We start from the raw sequence: 22,980 nt of genomic DNA, 5'->3' as shown, positions 1-22,980 counted from the left end.
TTCCTCAACTTGAAAATTGTAATTAGTTTCCAAATTAAATCTGCTAGAAGTGTAGATGATCAAATGTGATATTTGTACTTTCCTCACATATGGTTGAAATTTTCAATTATCTTGAAAAAATAATGTTGAATGGGACAATACTAATATCATTGCCATACAATCATACATATCAGTAAAAAGTAATTAGCAATGGACCACGCCTTAGCAACTTAGCCAGCCTTACATTTATATAAAAGCTTAGGTAGCAAAAGAAATCAAAGGCTTTCATTAATATTACCGTTTTCTTTTTTTCCCATTATTCTTTGAAGTTTGAGTAATGAACAGGTGGGAACACATTTACACTTCGCGATAGAGTTTAGACCAATCAAGGCAATGAGCTGGCACATGTTCCATTATTTCTGATGGATTACCCAAAAGGCCAATCAGTGCCTGTGCCTGTGCCTGTTTAGTACAAATTAAATACAGGTGAACAACTTTATTTAGGTTGCTCCATCACTTATCTACTTAAATAAATGTCAAAAGGTTGAATTTTATTTTGTGTATATAATAATTTATTGGCAAATGTAAAACTCTTAAATAGAACTTAAATTCACGATAGATTAATTCTTAACTTGTCAAATTAAAAGAAACTATAAAAAATAAAAAAGAAAATACATGTAAAAATCAAAGAATATATATACCAACAAAAATCGTTATCAAAAATATATATACCAACAAAATAATTATGTAAGCCTTCTTCCTCTTTCTAGCAATACATAAAAATAAAACAAAAAATGTTTGGCCAGAAAGGATTCTTAGACACATTTCTTTCACAAAAAGCAATTGTTTTTGTCCTAATGACGTCCAATTCCTGTTATAAGAAACTCGATTAATCTAACCACTCAATTTACCAGAAGTTCTATGAGGAAAAAAAAGGGTAGAGTTTTTTATTAAATTTTTTTTTTCAATATTTAAATTCTAAATTTCGAATCAAAAGAGAAATATGTACAACCTTATCCGATTGTACGTTCATCAAAAAGCAACATTATTTTTGAAAATATAGTTTTTAGCAGAGTCAAATTAAAGGTGTTAATACAGTGAATCTTGTAATTGCTACAAGAACAAGAGACTAAAATGTATAGCAGCGTACAAAGTTAGATGATACAGCAATGAAGTCCCAATAATTCATGCAATAAAAAAAACATTACCCCTGATTTTAATTTCATTTTTTTTAGGTTCTACAAAGTGCCACATAAATATTAGTAAAATTATATATCATAAAAATTAATTTGATACTCAATATGAGATTTGTCATTCAGAAACTTAGTTTTATTTTAATTTATTAATAATATTATAATATTTATTTAATAAATTTAATGAATATATAAATAATTGTATTGTATTAATCTTTTTTTAAAATAATACGATATCTCTTTATACCAATATTATTTAAATAATACTGAAAAAATATCCTATTGAAATTGCTGTCAGATTAATTTATACGAGAATCAGTTTGATGTATGGCCCAAAAATTCAATACAGTCAGTAAGACAGCTAGCCTGCATGTTGTATATATATATACGCAAGCTATGCATCAAATCAAGGGAAGGCCCTTTGTTCTAATTGATAGGATCAATAATGGAGGTGTATCTATACATAACATGCAATGAAAGTTGTAGTGTTTTTATATTGTTGAACATTTAATGAACTTCATAGGCTTGGTCAAAGAAAAAATTCAACTTCCCCTTTTGGTTCCTTATAATACCGCAGGTAAGGAGGCTGAAATTTTCATAAACTAAAGCTTCGTTTCAAATTATTATTAATATCACGACTTGAATTAACAATGTTATAATATGTATTTAAATATATGATATTAGACATATAAAGTATGTAGACCTGTTACACATACAAATTTTTTTTGTTTATAAATTTATACAAATTGATCTAAGTCCAATAAAAACAACTCTCACATTAACGTACATATAAACACGCGTTCATTCAACCATTTTGAATAGCGCGCTATTATGAAAAACGCTTCTTCTTTTTTTATCAAAACATCAATTCTAAAGATTCAAACGATACTCAAAATCTCTGAGAAAACTATCAAAATTGTCACGAAAATTTAAGGAAATCAACAAGAGATAGAATTTCAAAACCTCTATCAAGAAACACAGAAACAAAAGACGAAAGATTATTCAAGGTATTGTTTCACTAATCATCGAGTTTTTTCACTTTTCTCTTTCTCATTTCGATCACAAAACACTAGATAGTCATATTTCTGTTTATTTAGTAGATTCATTATGTGTTCTTACTTTAAAATACATATATATTACTATTCTCATCATACTGTTCAATCAGTGATAACTATTTTACGTACTATTTTGCGTATAGTTTAATGTATATTTTCATGTGTTTGAGGGATTTGAATGTATTTTTGTGCATATTTGCATATTTCGAACTGAGTTTGTCTGTAAGAACTGAGTTTGTATAAATTGAAGCTTTCGCTGCATTTCAAGTGAATTCATGTATAACTAGTGCTGTTGTCCTATCCTTGCTGTAACTAGAAACAAAATACTGTTTTTGTGCTTTTGGCGTCATTTTATGGATGTTTGATTGAGTTGAATATCATTTTGAACTCATATTATCTCATGTAACTAAAAAAATAATAGAGCTGTATATGGCTAGTATTTCGGTGTATTTCAAATGAATTCGCGTGTAATAGGTGCTGTTGTCCTATCCTTGTTGTAACTAAAAATAGAATATTGTTCTTGTGCTTCTGGTATCATTTTATGCATGTTTGACTTAGTTGAATATCAATTTGAACTCATATTATCTCATGTAATCAAAAAAAAATAATAGAGGTGTATATGACTGGTATTTCGATGTATATCAAGTGAATTCGAGTGTGTAAGAATCAGAATTTTTACGTGAAACCGCTTAAGTAGAATAGAATAATTTAATTGCCCAGAATAGGTTCGAAAATATAAAGTGTTTCCTTAAAGTATAAATGTGAGATTTGGATTCAGTAGATTTTTTGGAGTGGAAAAAAATGTTCTTTTTTGAAAAATTTCACGTAAAAACGTGTACCGGTAGATTAGCCGGCAGTACCGGCTTAAGTTTGACCAATACTGCGTGAGAGAGAATAAAACAGTAGAAAACCTTAGAAAAGTATTTGAAATAGCAAACTGGGCAATTATCCTAAAGGTTTGGCCCAAAATTGGGCCAAATGAACTAAAAACGCTACGCAGTTAGACCTGGCCTAAGTTCGGCCCAAACCTAACATATAAAAGCACTCTAAATGAGGCCATTCAGCCTCATAACACCACACAACACATATAGTTGTAGCTGAGTTGAGAGAGAGGAGAAGAGAAGAGTTACAATTCATCTCCCTCTTTTTTCGCTTGTATTTTGAGCTACGATACTCCAATTCGCGTGCTGTCAGTTGCTATGCAAAGCTTTCACCGAGCCTGTCAGTTCTAGCTAAGCTTGTAGGTAACATTTTGAATTTCTCACTCCTTTCCTCTGCCGTAAAAAATTTAAAATTGAAGGCTTGAGTTTTGAGTAGGATTTTGTGTTTTGGTTGTTTATGTACTAGCTTTTAGTGAGGAATTGTTGGGTTTCATCCCAATTTCTGTGGATAAGGTAAAATCTCTCTTATACCCTTGTAGTTTGATATATTGTGGTTTTTAGGTTTTGATTTTTGGTGATATATGTGTTACTTTGAGCTTTGGTGCTTTTGGAGTTGTCTTGGCTTTTTGGTGGTTTTGTACGTGGAGGATAATCAGCCAAGATATGGTTTCAATTTTCTCTATTTAATATGTAATATTTCTGGATACTTAGGCTAGTAGACCTTAGGATAGGATTGGATTGGTTGTTGAAAGTTGTGGATTTATGATGTATGTTGACTTTGATGAATGTGATGATTTTGATGATATTATGATGTTATTGTTAAAAAATGACATCGAGGATTGATATTGGTGTTGAATGATATAACTTAAAAGGATTGGAGATGTCATAGGATGGATGAGATTTATGAATGGTTGATTTGTGAAAATTGGTTAATCTTCGTATTTTTATTTGGAAGTTGTGAATTGTGTTGGATTTGTGGTGGGAAGAGTTGGAAGAGAATGAGTGGAATAGGTGTTAAAATTAATGGGCATGATATGGAATAGGGTCAGCAGAGTATCGAGTCACCTGGAGCACGTGGTGGCTAGTCATTTCTTTCACCTAGGGAAACTCGTATCTCAGATAGTGGAAGTGCAACATTCACATTTCATTCAATAAGCATATATGCAATCATACTCAGCCATAATTCAATAATAGCTCAGCCATAATTCGGCAATAACTCAGCCATTCGGCTCATAATACAATCCATAACTAGCCAATTCAATAACAATTACAGCCCTTCGGCTCATGGCATATAAAGCACTTCCACCATCATCCTCCATATCTCATACAATTATCTTTGATCATCATTCATCATTAATTCTCCCCTTACTTCATCCACAAGTTACCACATCTCCTAGCTTCTTCCCATCGCTAGGCATATCATAAGGATTTAGGACATAAGGGGTGAGAACAGAGGCATAGAAATCTGAAATTTGGCTTTGAAAACTCAAAAATCAGTTTTTGATGAAAATAGTGTCACGCGTGTGCGTCGCCCATGTGCACGCGTGGGAGGCTAACAAAAGTACATCGACGCGTGAGCGTCTCCCATGCGCACGCATGGGAAGCAAAAAGATCCAGTGACGCGTGCGCGTCAGCCACGCGTACGCGTGGGTACGTTTTATGCTCCTCGCACAAAACCAGCACAATACCAGCGCAACTCTCTGGATTTTATACTGGGCACTTGCATCCACACATCGACGCGTACGTGTCGGCCAGGAGCACGCGTGATGTAGCAAAAATATGAGATTGACACGTGCGCGTGGGAGCACGACTTGCCAAAAATTCTACTAAGTTAAAAAGTTGCAGAATTCCAATTTCAAACCCCAAACTTCCGACAGGCATAACTTTTTCGTTTCAAATCATTTTCCATCCATTTTTCGAATGGCATACACATCTTGAATCCAATTTTATTTTTAAACAAGCCAATTTCAACCCTTTTCAAAACCAACCAAAACATACCAAAAATCAACATTAAGCCTCATCAACTCATATGGTAACATTTTTTTATCAAATTCACAAACCACCATCCCACCATTTTAACCAATCTCAATCAAATAACTCAATTTCAAACACAATATCATGTCATATATCCTTCCTCATTCCAATTTCCAACAATACCATTTCCAATCAACTATCAATACATATAATCAATATCATCATCACCATCAACATGGTTTCACCCACAATTCAACCTCAACAAATCATTAAGCATATATCAAAACATGCATATCTCTCATGCATCATACCATCAAAACATCAATATTCATTAATCACATACATGACCACACAATTCATCTCAACCATTCAACAGCATCAATAATTTAAATCCTATCTTAGGGCCTCTAGCCTAAATTTTCACACCACATTACATTTTAGATACAGGAAACCGAGACCACACCTTAGCCACTTTCCCGATCAACTTGGAACACCTCCAAATCACTTTTTCACAAGCTCTCAAAGCTTCAATACCTCCAAGAACATATTTTTTTAGCACACCAAAGCCCTTTTCCAAGCTTTCTAAAACCTTAATCAAGCACCAACACACATATATACACTTCCTAAACTACAATATCACATTCATACATACCCACTCAATACCCAAACATCATAAACCAATAAATTCTACTAGAGTTGAGAATCTTACCACACCCAAGAATCAAAGAGACAATATTAAGTCTCTCTTTCAAGCTAGTTGTATCATATAACTTCAAAAGCTCACAAATCTCAATATTTTTCACAAAAAATTTCGAAGTTGAGACTGGAATTTCAGAGAGGGAATCATGGCTTACCACAGGAACAAAGTTATGGGTTGTGTAGAGCTCGACGCGGTGAACGCATGGTTACAAACGGTGCGGCAATCGAAGCTCCGGATCAAAAGTTATGGTGGTTTGAAGATTAAGTGAGAGTTAGAACTTTGGAAGTGTTCTTCCCCCATTTCTCCCAATTTCAGCGTGTTGTAGGGTTTAAGAGAGGAGAGAGAGTGTTGTTTAAGGGTTTTAGGTTGAGCTTGGTTGGGCCAAGGGCCCAATATGGGTCCGATTGGGCCGGTTTGACCTGTTCGGTCCAATCTTAGGCCAAATTCTTTTAAATTAGTGTCAAAATTCTCCTTTTAATTTCCTCTATCATATTAGGCCATAAAAATCACATTTCTAATTTTCTAGGATAAATTCTAATTTATGGGTTAATTAGTCATTAATTAACCGGGTTTTACATTCTACCCACCAAAATGGGAATTTTGCCCACAAAATTCGAATTCAGTTACCTGAGAATAGGTGCGGGTATTCAGTTCGCATCTCCGACTCAAGTTCCCAAGTGTGCTCCTCAAGACCGGCTCGACTGCATGCCACTTTCACTAACGAAACCTCTTTTCCACGCAACCGTTTGATACTCGTATCATCAATTCTGACAGGAGTCACTAGAAGCGTCAAATCTTCTTTTTATTGAACCGATTCAGGTTCTAACACATGGCTAGCATCAGGAGTATACTTCCGAAGCTGCGACACATGAAATATGTCGTGCAGGTTCGAAAGATGAGGTGGCAGAGCCATCCGATCGGTGTAACTCTTCTGACAACTCTGCGTAGTGAGCATCCTGTCTCGGATTTTCTTGACTTGTTCAGTGGTCTCAGCTATCATCTCTGACCCCAACAAGCTTTTCTCCCCAGCTTCATACCAGCATAGCAGAGATTGATATTTTCTCCCATACAGAGCCTCATACGGAGCCATTCCAATGCTCACATGGTAGCTATTATTGTATGCAAACTCTACTAGCGCATATACCTATCCGAGCTTGCCGGTTGGTCCAAAACACAAGCCCTCAACATATCCTCTAGTGTTTGGATCGTCCTCTCAAATTGACCATCTGTTTGAGGATGCTAAGCTGTACTCAAGCTTAATTGGGTTTCGAAAGCTTTCTGAAATGCACCCCAGAACCTTGAAGTGAAACGGGGATCTCAGTTAGAGATTATAGTAGTAGGCACACCGTGAAGTCTCACAATCTCCTTTATGTACAAGCGTATTAACTCCTCAAGAGTATAGTAAATCCAAATGGGTAGAAAGTGAGCTGAGTTCGTCAGTCGGTCCACAATCACCCAGACAGCATCAAAACCGGCCCTAGTCCTTGGCAATCCCGACACAAAGTCCATCGCAATGCTTTCCCATTTCCATTTTAGAACCTCTAAAGGTTGCAACGTCCCGGAAGGTCTCTGGTGTTTGATCTTTACTTTCTGACATGTTAAACACTTTGAAACATATTCTACCACATCATTTTTCATTTCCCGCCACCAAAACATCATTTTCAAATCATGGTACATCTTAGTAATTCCTGGGTGAATAGAGAATCTGCTTTTGTGTGCTTCCTTTAAGATATCTTGCTGCAAAGTCCCAACATCCGGCACAATGATCCTACCCTTGAATCTCCATAATCCATCTTGAACACTTGAGATTTGTAATCGACTCAAACACAAAGTTCCAGACACTTCTTGAACACCAATCTTCAAACTCTCGAATGCCTTGAGCAACTCCTCTTCTCGAAGCATCATCCAAGTAGCATACAACGACTTCCGACTTAACGCATCCGCCACTACATTCGCTTTCCCCGGATGGTAATTCAACTCAAATTCATAGTCCTTTAGTAATTCCATCCACCTCCTCTGCCGCATATTAAGCTCTTTCTGATCAAAGAGGTATTTCAAGCTCTCGTCATCAGAGAAAACTCAGAACTTAACCCCATAGAGGTAATGCCTCCTCACCTTTAGCGCAAACACAACCGCAGCAAGCTCCAAATCGTGCGTAGGGTAATTAACTTCATGAGGTCTCAACTGTCGTGAGGCATACGCCACCACATTACAATGCTGCATCAGCACGCACCCTAGACCTTTTAGTGAGGCATCACACTACACCTCAAATGATTCATTTAGTTCAGGTAACACCAACACAGGCGCGGTGGTCAACTTTTGTTTCAACGCTTAAAAGCTCTCCTCACACTCAGAAGTCCAAACAAATAGCGTATCCTTGTGGGTTAACTTTGTCAATGGCAAAGCTATTTGCGAAAAACCTTTGATGAATCTCCGGTAGTAGTCGGCTAAGCCCAGAAAACTCCTTATCTCAGTTACTGAGGTTGGTTGCCCTCAATCCATTACTGCCTCCACCTTAGATGGGTCTACTGTTATCCCATGTTTACTCACTACATGGCCCAAAAACTGCACCTCGTCTTTCCAGAATTCACATTTGGATAGTTTCGCATAAAGTTTCCTTTCCTTTAGTATCTACAACATGGTCCTCAAGTGTTCTGCATTCTCTCTTTCAGTCTTGGAGTAAATCAGTATGTCATCAATGAAGAAGACAACGAATTTATCCAGAAATGGACGTAAAATTCTGTTCATATAATCCATGAACACCGCAGGGGCATTCGTCAGCCCAAAAGATATTACAGTGTACTCGTAATGACCATAATGAATTCTAAAAGAGGTCTTAGGGATGTTCTCATCTCTCACCCTTATCTGGTGATAGCCGGATCACAAATCAATCTTAAAGAAATCTCCGGCTCCTTATAACTGATCCATGAGATCATCAAGCCTCGGCAGCGGGTACTTATTCTTTATTGTGACCTTATTCAGTTGCCTATAGTCTACACAGAGCCGCATACTCCCATCTTTTTTCTTCACCAGTAGCACCGGTGCTCCCCACGGAGAAACACTAGGGCGGATAAAGCATTTACTCATTAAGTCTTCCAACTGAGCCTTGAGTTCGGCCATTTCTAAAGGCGACATTTTGTAAGGTGCAATCGAAATTGGCCCCGTTCCCGGTACCAACTCAATTGCAAATTCAACCTCTCGGCTAGGAGGGAATTCCTCAATGTCATCCAGAAACACCTTAGGAAATTCGCAAAGAACTGGAATCTTCTCTAAACTTTGTTCCTCACCTGACACACTCACAGCTAACAGCATAACGCCCTGACACTCCTGTTCCGAACAGTTTACTATCACGTAGTTTAAATAACAACCATTCTCTACAACTGGTCCTTCTGACCCCTCAGGCATGAAGTACAACGATTTTTCAAAATAGTTCAATAAGACATGGTTCTTAGACAACCAGTCCAACTCCAAGATAAGATCAAGACCGATCATCGGCAAGCAAATTAAGTCATGAACAAAATCATGTTGTTTAACCCTAAATGAAACTTGCGGATATCCTAACCTAGTCACCATGGCTTCATGGGTGGCATTATACACCTTAAGATCGCAGCCCAAAACCATAATCTTCAATCCTAACTCACTAGGTTTTTCGAATGCAATGAATGAATGTGTTGCTCCCGAATCAAATAAAGCATTTAAAATTTGACCAGCCATTTCACATTTACCTCAGATAAGTGTATCAGACTCCTCGGCACCCACAGTTGAGGTGGTGAACACCCGACCAGGTTCCTGTGCTCTCCCAGCACCTTGCTTCTGCTTCTTCGGACAGTTTGAGGCTTTATGCCCCGCCTTACCACAAGAGTAGCACAAGCCCCATCCGAACTTGCATTGGACTCCCGGATGGTAACTCCCACACCTAGTACAAGTTTGCTCGTTCTGAGGCTGCTTCCCAAACCTTTTCTCCTGGCAGTTGTTATTGTTGGGCCTTCTGGAACTATTCTGACCCTGAGTCTGGTGTGGTGCAAAGCCTACTCGCTTGAAAGGCGGACCTCTAGGAGCAAAGCTCTTCCCTCGGTTCTATGGTCCCCTATGGCTTTTTCTCTCTGCAGCTGCCTTTTTCACACACTCTTCAGCAACTCTGCTCTTATTCACCAACTCTAAGAAAGTTCTGATCTCCATTGGTCCCACTGAACTCAAGATATCGCTCTAGAGCCCTCTTTCATCTTAATGCACTTCCATTCCTCGAAGTCTTCTAGAGCTCCCTGACACATGCGGAAAAACCTGAATAGCTCCTCAAAATTGTCTGTATACTCAGATACGGATATAGCACCCTGCTTCAGCTGCAGTAACTCCAGTTCCTTGGTCGTCCTGGCAGAATTCGGAAAGTACTTCTTATAGAATTCTGCCTGGAAGGCATCCCAAGTGATAGGGTCATCACCATGCTGCAGAAGACGTCAGGCTTCCTGCCACCAATGCGCTGCTTCCCCAGTGAGCAGATAGGTAGCAAATTCAACACACTGCTCTTCAGGTACCAACTGCACTTGCAATGATCGCTCCATAGCCTGAAACTAGGTATCAGCTTCAGTCGGGTTGGTAGTTCCCTTGAATTTAGGTAGATTAACCTTTAAGAAAGTTGCCAGTGTCATGGGCCCTGATCTCCACTCCTGCAATTGCCATTATTATTCATATGTTGCCCAAGAGCCTCCGCAGTGGCCTGCATAACAGCAGCCATATTCTCCAATACCACCATAAAGTTTACCGGGTCATTTGTGTTGATTCCTGGTCCCTGAGCACTAGTACAACCTCTCCCATGACCTCGACCACGTCCACGAGGTGCCATCTGGTTCCGATACACACCAAACAATCGATATCAAGTTGATCAGTCTCAATATCGGAAGTCTAGTGCTTTAAAATCCCAAATGCATGCTCATAAACGTTTATGCCAGGTATATCAATTAGATATTCTAATAGCACATAAACACACATACAGAAAATGCACAGAAGCATAGACAGTCCGTCCCTCAGGCTCTACAGGAACGAACTGCTCTGATACCATAATGTAACACCCTACCACACAGATCCTTATGCTTAAGTCATAAAACAGAGGTAGCGAGATATTATGACCTCTAAATAAAATTTAGTACATATAGTAGTGTGAAAAATGTTTATAACTAGGAGCCTTTAAAGAAAAAGGGGTAAAACAAAATCGTCAAATGGAAAAAACACTCCGATCGATAACGTAACGAAATAGATAAAGGATAAACTAGCGCGAGTATATAAACAAGAGAGTGCCAAATATACGAATATCAAAACTCAAGACCCGGTTTGCGAAGATAACCGATCTGAGCATAAAAGTATACATATATATATATATATATATATATATATATATATATATATATAAAGTAAGGAACCCAAAAGAAACCCAAAAGACAAGTTGCAAAACCTGTTCTCCAAAACAACCTCTAAGAGGAGTCAAAATAGTATATATGTATAAAGTGGAGATAATAAGTATCTAAGTAAGTACATAAAACCAAAATAAAGTCCCAAGAGCTAAGGATCTTCGCTAATCCAGAAGTCTCCAGCATGCCTCAGCAAGGAGCCTCACGACCTGCATCTGAAAACCACAAAATCCGCATGGGTGAGAATCGGAGGTTCTCAGTATAGTAACAGTGCCCACATATCTAACGTGTAATGTCCTAGGAAAGTCGAAGACAATCGTAGAACTTCCAACAGAAAATCAAAGCTTATAAATAGACTAAACCATAAATGGGACAGACAACTAGATAAAGATCTTCAGTCTAACTAACATTCCCCTTTCTAAATCCTTCGAACCTCCCAACCGCCATCAGTAATTTTATATTGCAAACACAATTATATCAACAAGGAAATGCACAAATAGGAAGCAGATACGGAAATTAAACAGTTAGCAGGTATTATGCAGTCAATTAGGCATTCCAAATAATTCACATATAATGCATATGATGTATGCCTATCCTAGTGGCTGATGAGTCTAATCTGTCGGTTATAAAGCCAACCCAACAAGTCCTGGTAACTAACCATTGGACTGTCCCTCTGTCGTGCATCCCCAACTTGAGTTGTTCTCAATCATAATCATCAATACATATTCACAACACCCACACTGGTGTTTATCCACGGGGGTAAGCTCATCCGGAACTTTCACAGTGTCTGGCCACACTTACAGGGTCAGCAGAGTATCGAGACTCCACCTAGAGCATATGGTGGCTAGTTACTGCTTTTACCCAGGAAAACTCGTATCTCAGATAGTGGAAGTGCAACATTCACATTTCATTCAATAAGCATATATGCAATTATACTCAGCAATAATTCAATAATAGCTTAGCCATAATTCGGTAATAACTCAGCCATTAGGCTCATAATACAATCCATAACCAGCCAATTTATTAACAATTACAGCCCTTCAGCTCATGGCATATAAAACACTTCCACCATCATCCTCCGTATCTCATACAATTATCTTTGATCATCATTCATCATTAATTCTTCCCTTACTTCATCCACAAGTTATCACATCTCCTAGCTTCTTCCCTTCACTAGGCATATCATAAGGATTTAGGACATAAGGGGTGAGAACGGAGGCATAGAAGTCTGAAATTTGGCTTTGAAAACTCAAAAATCAGTTTTTGATGAAAATGGTGTCACGCGTGCGCGTCGTTCATGCGCACACGTGGGATGCTGACAAAAGGGCTTTTTCACTATGATGTTACTGCCTGTGAAACTAAGGTCTGATTTCTCTGCCCTCTTTATTTGATGTTCTTTAGTTATCTTGATAAACTACTAGCTCTGCACTTAGCTTCATGTGTGGTTTTTTGGGGGTAATCCTGGTGCAGGTGATTCTGGGTGAGTATGGTTTTATTGCCCAGCTGAATGAAGGCCGCCAGCTGAATGAGAGAAAATTCAACTTCACCGAAATTGGGCAAGAAGAGGTCCTATTTCAATTCGAAGCAAGCAGTGATGGTAAAGTCCAATTCTTCCCCAATGCGTCAATTGACGTTGAGAACTCTCCTTATGTTGTTGCCATCAATGTGAGTTTCTTAAATTTTGTGTTGAAATTTTTCATTGCAGTATTTCTCCTTTGTATGTTTACACAAGCACATTTGCAGAAGATATTGAGCACTCAGAAACCAATGAAGAGATTTTTGGTACCCTTTCTTTTGTGTTCTGGACTCTCACATTGGTGCCACTATTCAAATACGTTTTTGTTGTTCTTATATCTGTTTGTATAGGTTTTTAATATCTATTCGTATATTTTTTTAAATAGTCAAATCATCAAGATACAAGGATTAGAAGCTGCTGTGTGATATAAACATTTTGTAGCTGATAAATGTTGTGAGATCATAGATGTTCTAAAAAATAAATTATGAGTAGTTAATTTTAATTTCATAAAACTAGCAGGAGGTAATGCTGAAAAAAAAAAGTTGTTGAATCTTTAATTTCACATGGTGCAATGCAACAAAACTAATTAAGGCAACTTTGGATTTCTTATTATTTCAGAAAGTTTATGGTGAGGAACAGATGAAGTGCAGCAACAAAATAGACCTGACATTGAAGCTGTCACTTTGTGGAGATGAGAAAGAAGAAGAGAGGATGAGGAAACTAAAGAGGTCATTATCAGTAATCAAAGATGCATAATTTTGTTGTATTTGTGTAGATTTGTTTCTGCCTTCATTTTTTAATACATATATGTAGTATACATAAATATAAATTTATTTGTATTAGAATCTATTTTTCATTTCATCTTGTTATGATTTTCAATAATTATTGGCATTCGATCTTAATAAATAGTTATCTATCTTTGATTATTTAGTTATTTTGTTGAGTTACAATTATATTTATAAATTAAATTGTAATAGTGATATATGTGAAATTTAGTTAAAATTTATAGTTTGAAAGCAGCATTAGAGATTGATTTAGCAATCGATTTTAGAATTTTGAAGTTAGCTATTAGCGACCGATTTAGCGACTGAAAAATTAGCGACCGATTTAGTAACCAAAATATTGGTTGCTATTTAGCGACCGATCTTGTTAGCGACCATAATTAATTTGTATGGTTAGGTGGCCTTGGATGAAAATTGGTCGCTAAAATCGGTCACTAAATATTAGCGACCAACATCGGTTGCTATTTTAAATTTAGCCACCAAGGTTTTAGCCACTACCAAAATCAGTCGCTAAATCGGTCGCTATTCTGATAATTTCTTGTAGTGATGGTTACCAATAGAAAATTTGTCTGTAATTAAATAATAAAACATTGCATTTTATTAAATTATTACAGACAAAAAATCTGTCTATAATTTAAAATATTCCGTCAGAAATGTTGAAATAAGGGTTTTGCTTTAAGCGTGTCTCCTCATTTCACATGATGCTTATCCGCACCTCCACACCCCTCTCTTCCAAACGCTCCATCGGTGGCGACCTCTCCGCCTTGCACCGCCGTCGCACTGAACTTCTGTCACACCGAAGCTCCGTCACACCCCCTCCCGGCTCTTCTTTGTGTGTGCTCGCGTCGCTTCGTATCAAACCCTAATGTGCAGAAATCGCTCTGTTTCGATCTCACCTCAGCTGTGCAGGTAACCCTAATCTCTTCCACGCCTTTACAGAACAGAAAATCCATACTTATTTCTCCTTCGTTTTCCTTCTCGCACTTCTGGATCTGTTACCACTCATAGAATTTCCTGTTCCAGAATATCATGAATCTATCCTCAAATAATCCACCACTCCTTAAATTGGTGTTTTGTTCTCTGACCAAATAGACCTGTTTGGTGTTAATATCTGTTTTAGTCAAACTCTCATGATACTTGTGAGATGGATTTTATTTTATTTTGTTTTTGTTTTTTGTTTTTGTTTCTTGTCTTAATTAGTTGAGTTGATGGAGTATGATTTGGTGAATTATGTTGTGCATGGTTCAATGCTTGATGATTGGTGGCAACATCAATCTTTTCTTTGAACTGTAGAGTATTGAAATGGGAACCTGATGAATAAAAAAACAATTGAATGTGTGTTAATTTCAGGAAAGAAGCTGAATCCGGTGCTGCGAGACAAGAGACTCATACCACGATTCGTACAGCGAGGAGAGTGAGAGCGATAAGCTTTGGAGGTGGGATGGAACCTCATCAGAAGAGGGAGGATTTGAACATGATAATAGCCTCTCGAATTTGAATGATAGGTTGGGTCACCTCTATGTTCAATATTTTGAAAGATCAGCACCATATGGAAGAGTTCCTCTCATGGATAAGGTGAATTGAGTTGTTTTTATTCTTCTTTAGTCATTTCTCTCACTTTTTGCATCTTTCTGTTTCTTAGTTCAGTTTTGTAGAGCATATTTCATTTTTCTTCATATATAATGATAAGATCAGATTAGAAGTTGGTGAACTTTTCAGCTCCTTCTTGGTGGAGTCACTTGTAATTTTGGAATCCTCTATCCTTGTGTCAGATAATAGTTTTTTAAGAATGAACCCAATGATGCTGACAAATAAAAACACTAAGGATTTTAATATTGGTGAAAATAAAAATAAGAATTTTTCATCTAAAACATAATTCCTTTCATGATAGAGCATCAATTAAAGATAAACTGTCTTGCTTCTCTCATTTACTTGCACAATTTTTTTTTACAAAATACTTGTAATTTTATCATAAAAAATGCTATATACATACAAAAAATTAGTCACTATATATTTGTGTATAAATACATGTGTTGTCACTATATATTTGATTAAATCATTGTTATATATATTGATTATTACTGACTCATAAATCAAGAGTATTCATCAATTATACTGCTAACTAGCAGGAAGTGATGCAAATAATTACAAATGTAAATAGTAATTAATTACTAGTGGTTAAGCATTATTATTTACCTCTAATCACTGCTAGTGGTTAAGTATTATCAAGTCACTATATATTTGTGTATAAATATGTCAAATTAGAATGTGGATGAATTTTGGAGTAAGTTCTGATGGCGTTAAGATAGAGATGGCCTCTTTGGTGGGAATGATGACATTGACAAATAGCTGTAAAGAACAAATTGCTAGCTAGTTTCGATTAATCAATTTCAGTTTTCAAATTCAACTCAATAACCTCAGCTAAAGATGGCCTCCTTAGCAAGCTCAAGAAAGGCCCACTGTAAGTTGTTATTATTATTTTTTTTCTTCAACAGTAAAACTTGAATTTGTCACTGCTCCACTTTAATACTTTGGTGCACCTATTTGACTTTACTGTCTGTAGCTTTTTCCTTTTTTATTTATAATATATTTATTTTTCCAGAGTTTGATCTTTGGTGGTGGTTTTTGTCAATTTTGAATCGATACGGTTCATAAACAACCATGTATAGAAACTGGTGGAATGATACCTTGAAAACTTCATGTTACCAGAAAACTCTTTCACAATGAGTTAGCTCATAAAATATGCTCTTTATTCATATATATATATATATATATATATATATATATATATATATATATATATATATATATATAAGAAACAAAATTTGAGAAGCTCAACATATTAGTTTTAAGAAACCTATATATATATATATATATATATATATATATATATATATATATATACTTGACCATTATGTTGGGTTGGGTTTGTGCACGAGGACCCTTTTGCTTGGTCCACCTTCTTCAGGGAAAACTACTCTTTTACTTGCATTGGCTGCAAAATTGGACCCTGAGTTGAGGGTATATTTTTCACTCCTATCATATATATTATTCAAATATCATGCCATGACTCATGATACTACTATATATTATGCTGATCATACAATTCACTATTTGGCTTGATGTGAATGAAATAGGTGGAAGGCGAAGTTACTTACAATGGATACAAGACTAAAGAGTTTGTACCAAGAAAGACCTAAGCATACATCAGCCAAAATAATGTACATTTGGGTGAAATGATTGTAAAAAAAACTTTCAATTTCTCGGCTAGATACTGATGCGTGAGCATCTTGTCTATCTTTTTGGTTTGAATTTGCATCTAATTTGTTGAGTTTAATTAAGAATTAATTATATTTTAGCCACTATGGATGTTATTTTGAGTTTTGTGCACTTTTAATTATTTTAGGTAGCATTCGGATGGATTTGATGAAGTTTCTGCAGAGAAAGAGAAGAAACCAAGGAGATGACCAGCGAATACCGACGCGGACGCATAGCTCACGCGACCGCGCGGAATGGAGGAAATCGCAATGACGCGATCGCGTGCCTGACGCGAACGCGTGGACTGGAATCTGCATAAATGACGCGAACGCGTGGACGACGCGGACGCGTCATATGAGTAATCTGCATAATTAACAGAAAACGCTGGGGCAATTTCTGGGTTGTTTTAATTCAATTTTCAGCCTAGAAAACACAGATTAGAAGCTGCAGAATGGACGAAACAAGTGGTCCCCATCCATCCATTGAAGACTTGATTATTTAAATTAATTCGAATTTAAATTTAAATTTGAATTCTAGGAAAAGATATTATTTTAATTTTAAAAATTAGATTTTAAATTAATTAGGATTAGTTATAAAAGGGATCCCAATAGGGTAGTTCCAGAACAACATTCCACAACATTATTCCATACAAATTTACATTTCATATTCCATGAGCAACTAATCCTCCATTGTTAAGGTTATGAGCTCTGTCTATTGTATGGATTGATATTACTATTTTTCTATTTTAATTAATGTTTTGATTTATATTTCAATAATTGTTTTCGTTCTTTATTTTATGAATTTGGGTGGAACGGAAGTATGACCCATTTTCTATTTGTGTTCTTGTAAAACTTGGAAAAGCTCTTTACTTGAACAATAGCTTGAAAACATATTATCCTGAATTTTTAATTATTTGTATTTAACGGGATACGTGACATATAATCCCTTTATTTTTGGACAATTAGGATTCTTGTGGCATATAAATGGAATTTGATCATCACCCTCTAATTGGAATCAATTGACCAAGGAATTGGCAGTTGATGAATTTTAGAGGAGACTAGAAAGGTCTAAGGAATTAAGGTCTAGTCATAAATAGTTTGCCATGAATTAAATCTTGCATAATTAAAATAGTTAATAAGAAAAGTCAATCCAGAAAATAGATAACTCTGAAACCTTAACTGTCTTCTCAATATTTTATTCCCAACTTATTTATCTACCTATCTTTAATATTTTTAATATTGTTTAATGCCTTTGAACTTCCAAACACTTTTCTGTTTGTCTAACTAAGCCTGTCAAATATTATTGTTGCTTAATCCATCAATCCTCGTGGGATCGACCCTTACTCACGTAAGGTATTACTTGGTACGACCCGATGCACTTGCCGGTAAGTTTGTGGATTATAAATACCGCACCAAGTTTTTGGCGCCGTTACCAGGAATTGACTGTGATTAACAACTATTAGTTGTTTGATTGTTTAGATTAGGCATTTTAATTTTAATTTTATTTAAATATTGTTCTATTATTTTTCGAAAAAAATTAATTAAAATAAAATTAACAATTTTCCTTCCTTTCTTTTTTTTTTTTACGTTAACACTTCCCTTTCCCCTGTTTCGTTTTTTTTTACTTCCTTTTATCTTTTATTATTTTATTTTATTTTATTTTATTTTTTTCAAAACTTTCGTTCCTGATTTATTGTTCGTTTTTATTTTTATTTTCTTTTATTCTTATTTTGTTTCTTTCCGTTCATTTTTTTTACTTTTTATATTTTATTAGTCTTATTTTATTTTTGTTTTTAATTTAAAAAATATTTTATTTAAAAAAAAATTAGCACTAATATTTTTTTTAATTTCTGAAATTAAGTTTGGTGTCCTATATTTATTTTTATTCTTATTTTAATTTTTTCTGTTTATTTTATTTTTAAAAATTTTTGAATTTTTATTTATTTTGTATTTTTATTTTATTATTTTATACAGGTTACCTCACAGGGACTTCTCTACACTCTGACGTAGAGAGTCCCATATTTTCTTGTCTTCTGATTGTTTATGCGCAGGAACAGAGACAAAGAACATCTTGAACCTGAAAGAACTTTCAGGCGACGTTTACAACAAGCAAGATTTTGCAAGGTTGCAGAATCCACTATGGCAAATAATAATGCTAATGCCAATGTGGTAAATCCGAATGGGGATGATCAACAGAGGAGAGTGCTTGGCTCTTATTCTGCCCCTACTGCGGATCTTTATGGAAAAAGTATTGTGGTGCCTCCTATAAATGCAAACAACTTTGAGTTGAAGCCACAATTGGTCACCTTGGTGCAACAAAATTGCCAGTATCATGGACTTCCTCATGAAGATCCAAATCAGTTCATATCTGATTTTCTGCAGATATGTGATACTATGAAGACAAATGGAGTGAATCCAGAGGTGTACAGACTCATGCTTTTCCCGTTTGCTCTGAGGGATAAAGCAAAGCTATGGCTAGATTTCCAACCAAAGGAGAGTCTGAATACTTGGGAAAAGGTCGTTACTGAATTTCTCACTAAATTTTTCCCACCAAAGAAGCTAACTAAGCTTAGGTTGGAGGTTCAGACTTTCAGACAGAAGGAGGGTGAAACTCTTTATAAAGCTTGAGAGAGATACAAGCTACTGACTAGGCAATGCCCTCCAGACATGTTCTCCAAATGGACCCAACTAGATATCTTTTATGAAGGCTTGGGTGAGATGTCCAAGATGAGCTTAGATACTTTTGTAGGCGATTCATTGCACAAGAAGAAAACACCAGAGGAGACTATTGAGCTCATTGAATTAGTTGCAAGCAACCAATATCTCTACCCATCTAACAGGAATCCTGTGAACTCTGAGACCTCCCAAAAGAGTGGTGTGTTGGAAGTAGAAGCTGTTAATGCTCTTCTTGCTCAGAACAAGCTTATATCTCAGCAGATAAATCTACTTACTCAACAGATGGGTGGCATGCAAGTCTCAGCTATCAACACTCAAAATCCACCCCAAGATACCTCCTATGACATGACAGGTAACTTTATGCAAAATGATAATTATGATTATGCTCAACCCTCTTCTGAACAGGTGAATTACATGGGGAGTGGTCCTAGAAATTCTAACAATGATCCATATTCTAAGACATAAAATCAAGGATGGAGGAATCACCCAAATTTTGGGTGGAGAGATCAACCTCAGAGACCTCAGAACTTCAACAATAGTTCTCAAGGTGGTTTTCAACAGAACAACCATAATAACCCGCCAATTTTAGTCTCAGCAACAACAATCACCTCAGCAGGCAAATTCTAAATCCCAAGAAGATTCTAAATGGGAGATGATGATGAGTTTCATACAAGAAACCAGAGCCTCCATTAGAAACTTGGAGGTGCAAATGGGTCAAATGAGCAAGCAATTACCTGAAAGGTCTTCAAATACATTCCATGGTGATACAGTGGTGAACCCAAGAGAAGATTGCAAGGCTATTCAATTGAGAAGTGGTAAGGTAGCTGGTTCTGAGACCAAGGTCAATGAAGATCTAGTTGAAAAAGAAACTCCAGAGGAGAAGAAGGAAGAAGTAGAGCACGCCCCTCCTAAGCGTGCAGACAACCCGTTTTCTGACTCTCTTGACACTTATCCCAACTTACCAAAGACCCCTGAATACAAGCCAAAAATGCCATATCCTCAGAGGCTTCAGAAGGCGTCCAAAGAAAAGCAATTCTCTAAATTTTTAGATGTCTTCAAGAAGCTGCAGATCAACATTCCTTTTGCAGAGGCTCTGGAGCAAATGCCTCTCTACGCTAAATTTATGAAAGAGTTGTTGACCCACAAGAGGAATTGGAAGGAGCAAGAAACCGTGGTGTTAACCAAGGAATGCAGTGCTATTATTCAACACACCCTTCCTGAGAAGATGCCAGACCCAGGAAGCTTTGTCATTCCTTGCACCATTGGAGAAGTCGGCATTCATAGAGCTTTATGTGATCTTGGAGCTAGCATCAATCTCATGCCACTTTCAGTGATGAAAAAGCTTCAAATTGAGGAGGTAAAACCTACTCGTATTTCTCTTCAACTTGCTGATCTTTCTATTAAATTACCTGTGGGTGTGGTTGAAGATTTACTTGTTAAAGTAGGACCATTTATTTTCCCTGTTGATTTTGTTATAGACATGGAAGAGGAGGTAAAACCCTCTATTATACTTGGTAGACCATTTTAGGCTACAGGTAGAGCCCTGATTGATGTGCAAAAGGGTGAATTAACCCTGAGGGTCAATGAAGAACAGGTGGTCCTAAATGTTTTTGAAGCCCTCAAACACCCCAATGATTCTGAGGGGTGTATGAAAATAGATGTTATTGAACCACTTGTTCAAGAAGTACTGGGAACTGAGGTACTTAATGATGTTCTGGATCCTATTTCTGAGTGTGAATTAGTTGAAGTTGACGATTCACCACCCCAAAAGGACCTGATGAACACACCAATCAAGGAGGAGAAAGCCCCCAAGCTTGAGCTCAAACCCTTACCCCCTTCTCTGAAATATGTGTTCTTGGATGGAAATGATTCATATCCAGTAATTATTAGCTCTTCCCTGAAGCTTGAAGAGGAAGAGGCACTTGTTTCAGTGCTCAAGAGCCATAAAACAGCTCTTGGGTAGACCATTAGTGACTTGAAAGGGATTAGTCCAACCAAGTGTATGCACAAGATCCTCCTTGAAGATGATGCCAAACCAGTTGTGCAACCACAAAGGAGACTTAATCCAACTATGAAAGAGGTGGTCCAAAAAGAGGTAATGAAATTATGGGAAGCAAGTATTATTTACCCTATTTCTGACAGTCCTTGGGTAAGTTCTGTGCAGGTAGTTCCCAAGAAAGGAGGGATGACAGTGATCAAGAATGAAAAGAATGAGCTTATTCCTACAAGAACAGTCACAGGATGGAAAATGTGCATAGACTACAGGAGGCTCAACACTGCTACAAGGAAGGATCATTTTTCCCTGCCTTTCATTGATCAGATGCTTGAGAGGTTAGCTGGTCATGCTTTTTATTATTTTCTAGATGGATATTCTGGATATAATCAAATTGCAGTGGACCCTCAAGATCAAGAGAAGACAGTATTCACATGCCCCTTTGGAGTATTTGCCTACAGGAGAATGCCATTTGGACTTTGCAATGCTCCAGCAACTTTTCAGAGATGGGTGTTGCTCCTTCAGGAGTTTGATATTGAAATAAAAGACAGGAAAGGGTCAGAAAATCAAGTGGCTGACCATCTCTCTAGAATTGAGCCTGAAGCAGGAGTACAACCACCCACAGCTGTGACTGAGACATTTTCAGATGAGCAATTGTTCCTCATTCAGCAGGCTCCATGGTTTTCAGATATTGCAAATTATAAGGCCATGAATTTTATTCCAAGGGAGTACAGCAGGCAATAAGTAAAGAAACTATTGACTGATGCAAAGTACTACATTTGGGAGGAACCATACTTTTTTAAAAGGTGTTCAGATGGTATAATAAGGAGATGTGTCCTAGATGAAGAAACACAGCAGATTCTTTGGCACTGTCATGGTTCTGAATATGGAGGCCACTTTGGTAGTGAAAGGACAGCTACAAAAGTCCTTCAGAGCGGATTCTACTGGCCTACTCTCTTCAGAGATTCAAGAAAATTTGTGAAGCACTGTGACAGATGTGCAAAAGCCACAAATCTCCCTGCCAATCACGAAATGCCACAGCAGGGGATTCTTGAGGTTGAGTTATTTGATGTGTGGGGTATTGATTTCATGGGACCTTTCCCACCCTCACATTCAAACAACTATATTCTAGTGGCAGTTGATTATGTGTCCAAGTGGGTGGAAGCTGTGGCTCTACCCACCAATAATGCCAAGGTGGTAATGAGCTTTCTTCAGAGATATATCTTTAGCCGATTTGGTGTCCCAAGGACACTCATTAGTGATGGAGGAAGTCACTTTTATAACAGATAGCTAGATTCTCTTCTGCACAGATATAGAGTCCGTCATAAGGTGGCAACCCCCTATCACCCTCAGACAAGTGGACAGGTTGAAGTTTCCAACAGGAAACTTAAGAGGATTCTAGAGAAGACCGTCAGTGTTTTAAGAAAGGACTGGTCAAGGAAGCTTGATGATGCTCTATGGGCTTACCGGACAGCATACAAGACTCCAATTGGCATGTCCCTATATCAGTTGGTCTATGGCAAAGCCTATCACTTGCCAGTTGAGCTGGAACACAAGGATTATTGGGCAATC

General features: G+C 36.9%; 1 long non-coding RNA gene across 1 annotated transcript; it reads left to right on the top strand.

Annotated features, from left to right (window-relative positions):
* Nucleotides 1-15,068: 15,068 nt before the first annotated feature.
* LOC110267118 (uncharacterized) lies at nucleotides 15,069-17,412 on the top strand. Its single transcript, XR_002354457.2, has 3 exons — nucleotides 15,069-15,943; nucleotides 16,620-16,763; nucleotides 16,889-17,412. It is a non-coding gene; the product is annotated as an uncharacterized LOC110267118 (long non-coding RNA).
* Nucleotides 17,413-22,980: the final 5,568 nt, after the last annotated feature.

Source organism: Arachis ipaensis, chromosome B9 (genome assembly GCF_059453495.1).
Source record: "Arachis ipaensis isolate K30076 ecotype BB chromosome B9, ASM5945349v1, whole genome shotgun sequence".
Taxonomy (NCBI): Eukaryota; Viridiplantae; Streptophyta; class Magnoliopsida; order Fabales; family Fabaceae; genus Arachis; species Arachis ipaensis.
This window is presented reverse-complemented; position numbering and strand designations above follow the sequence as displayed.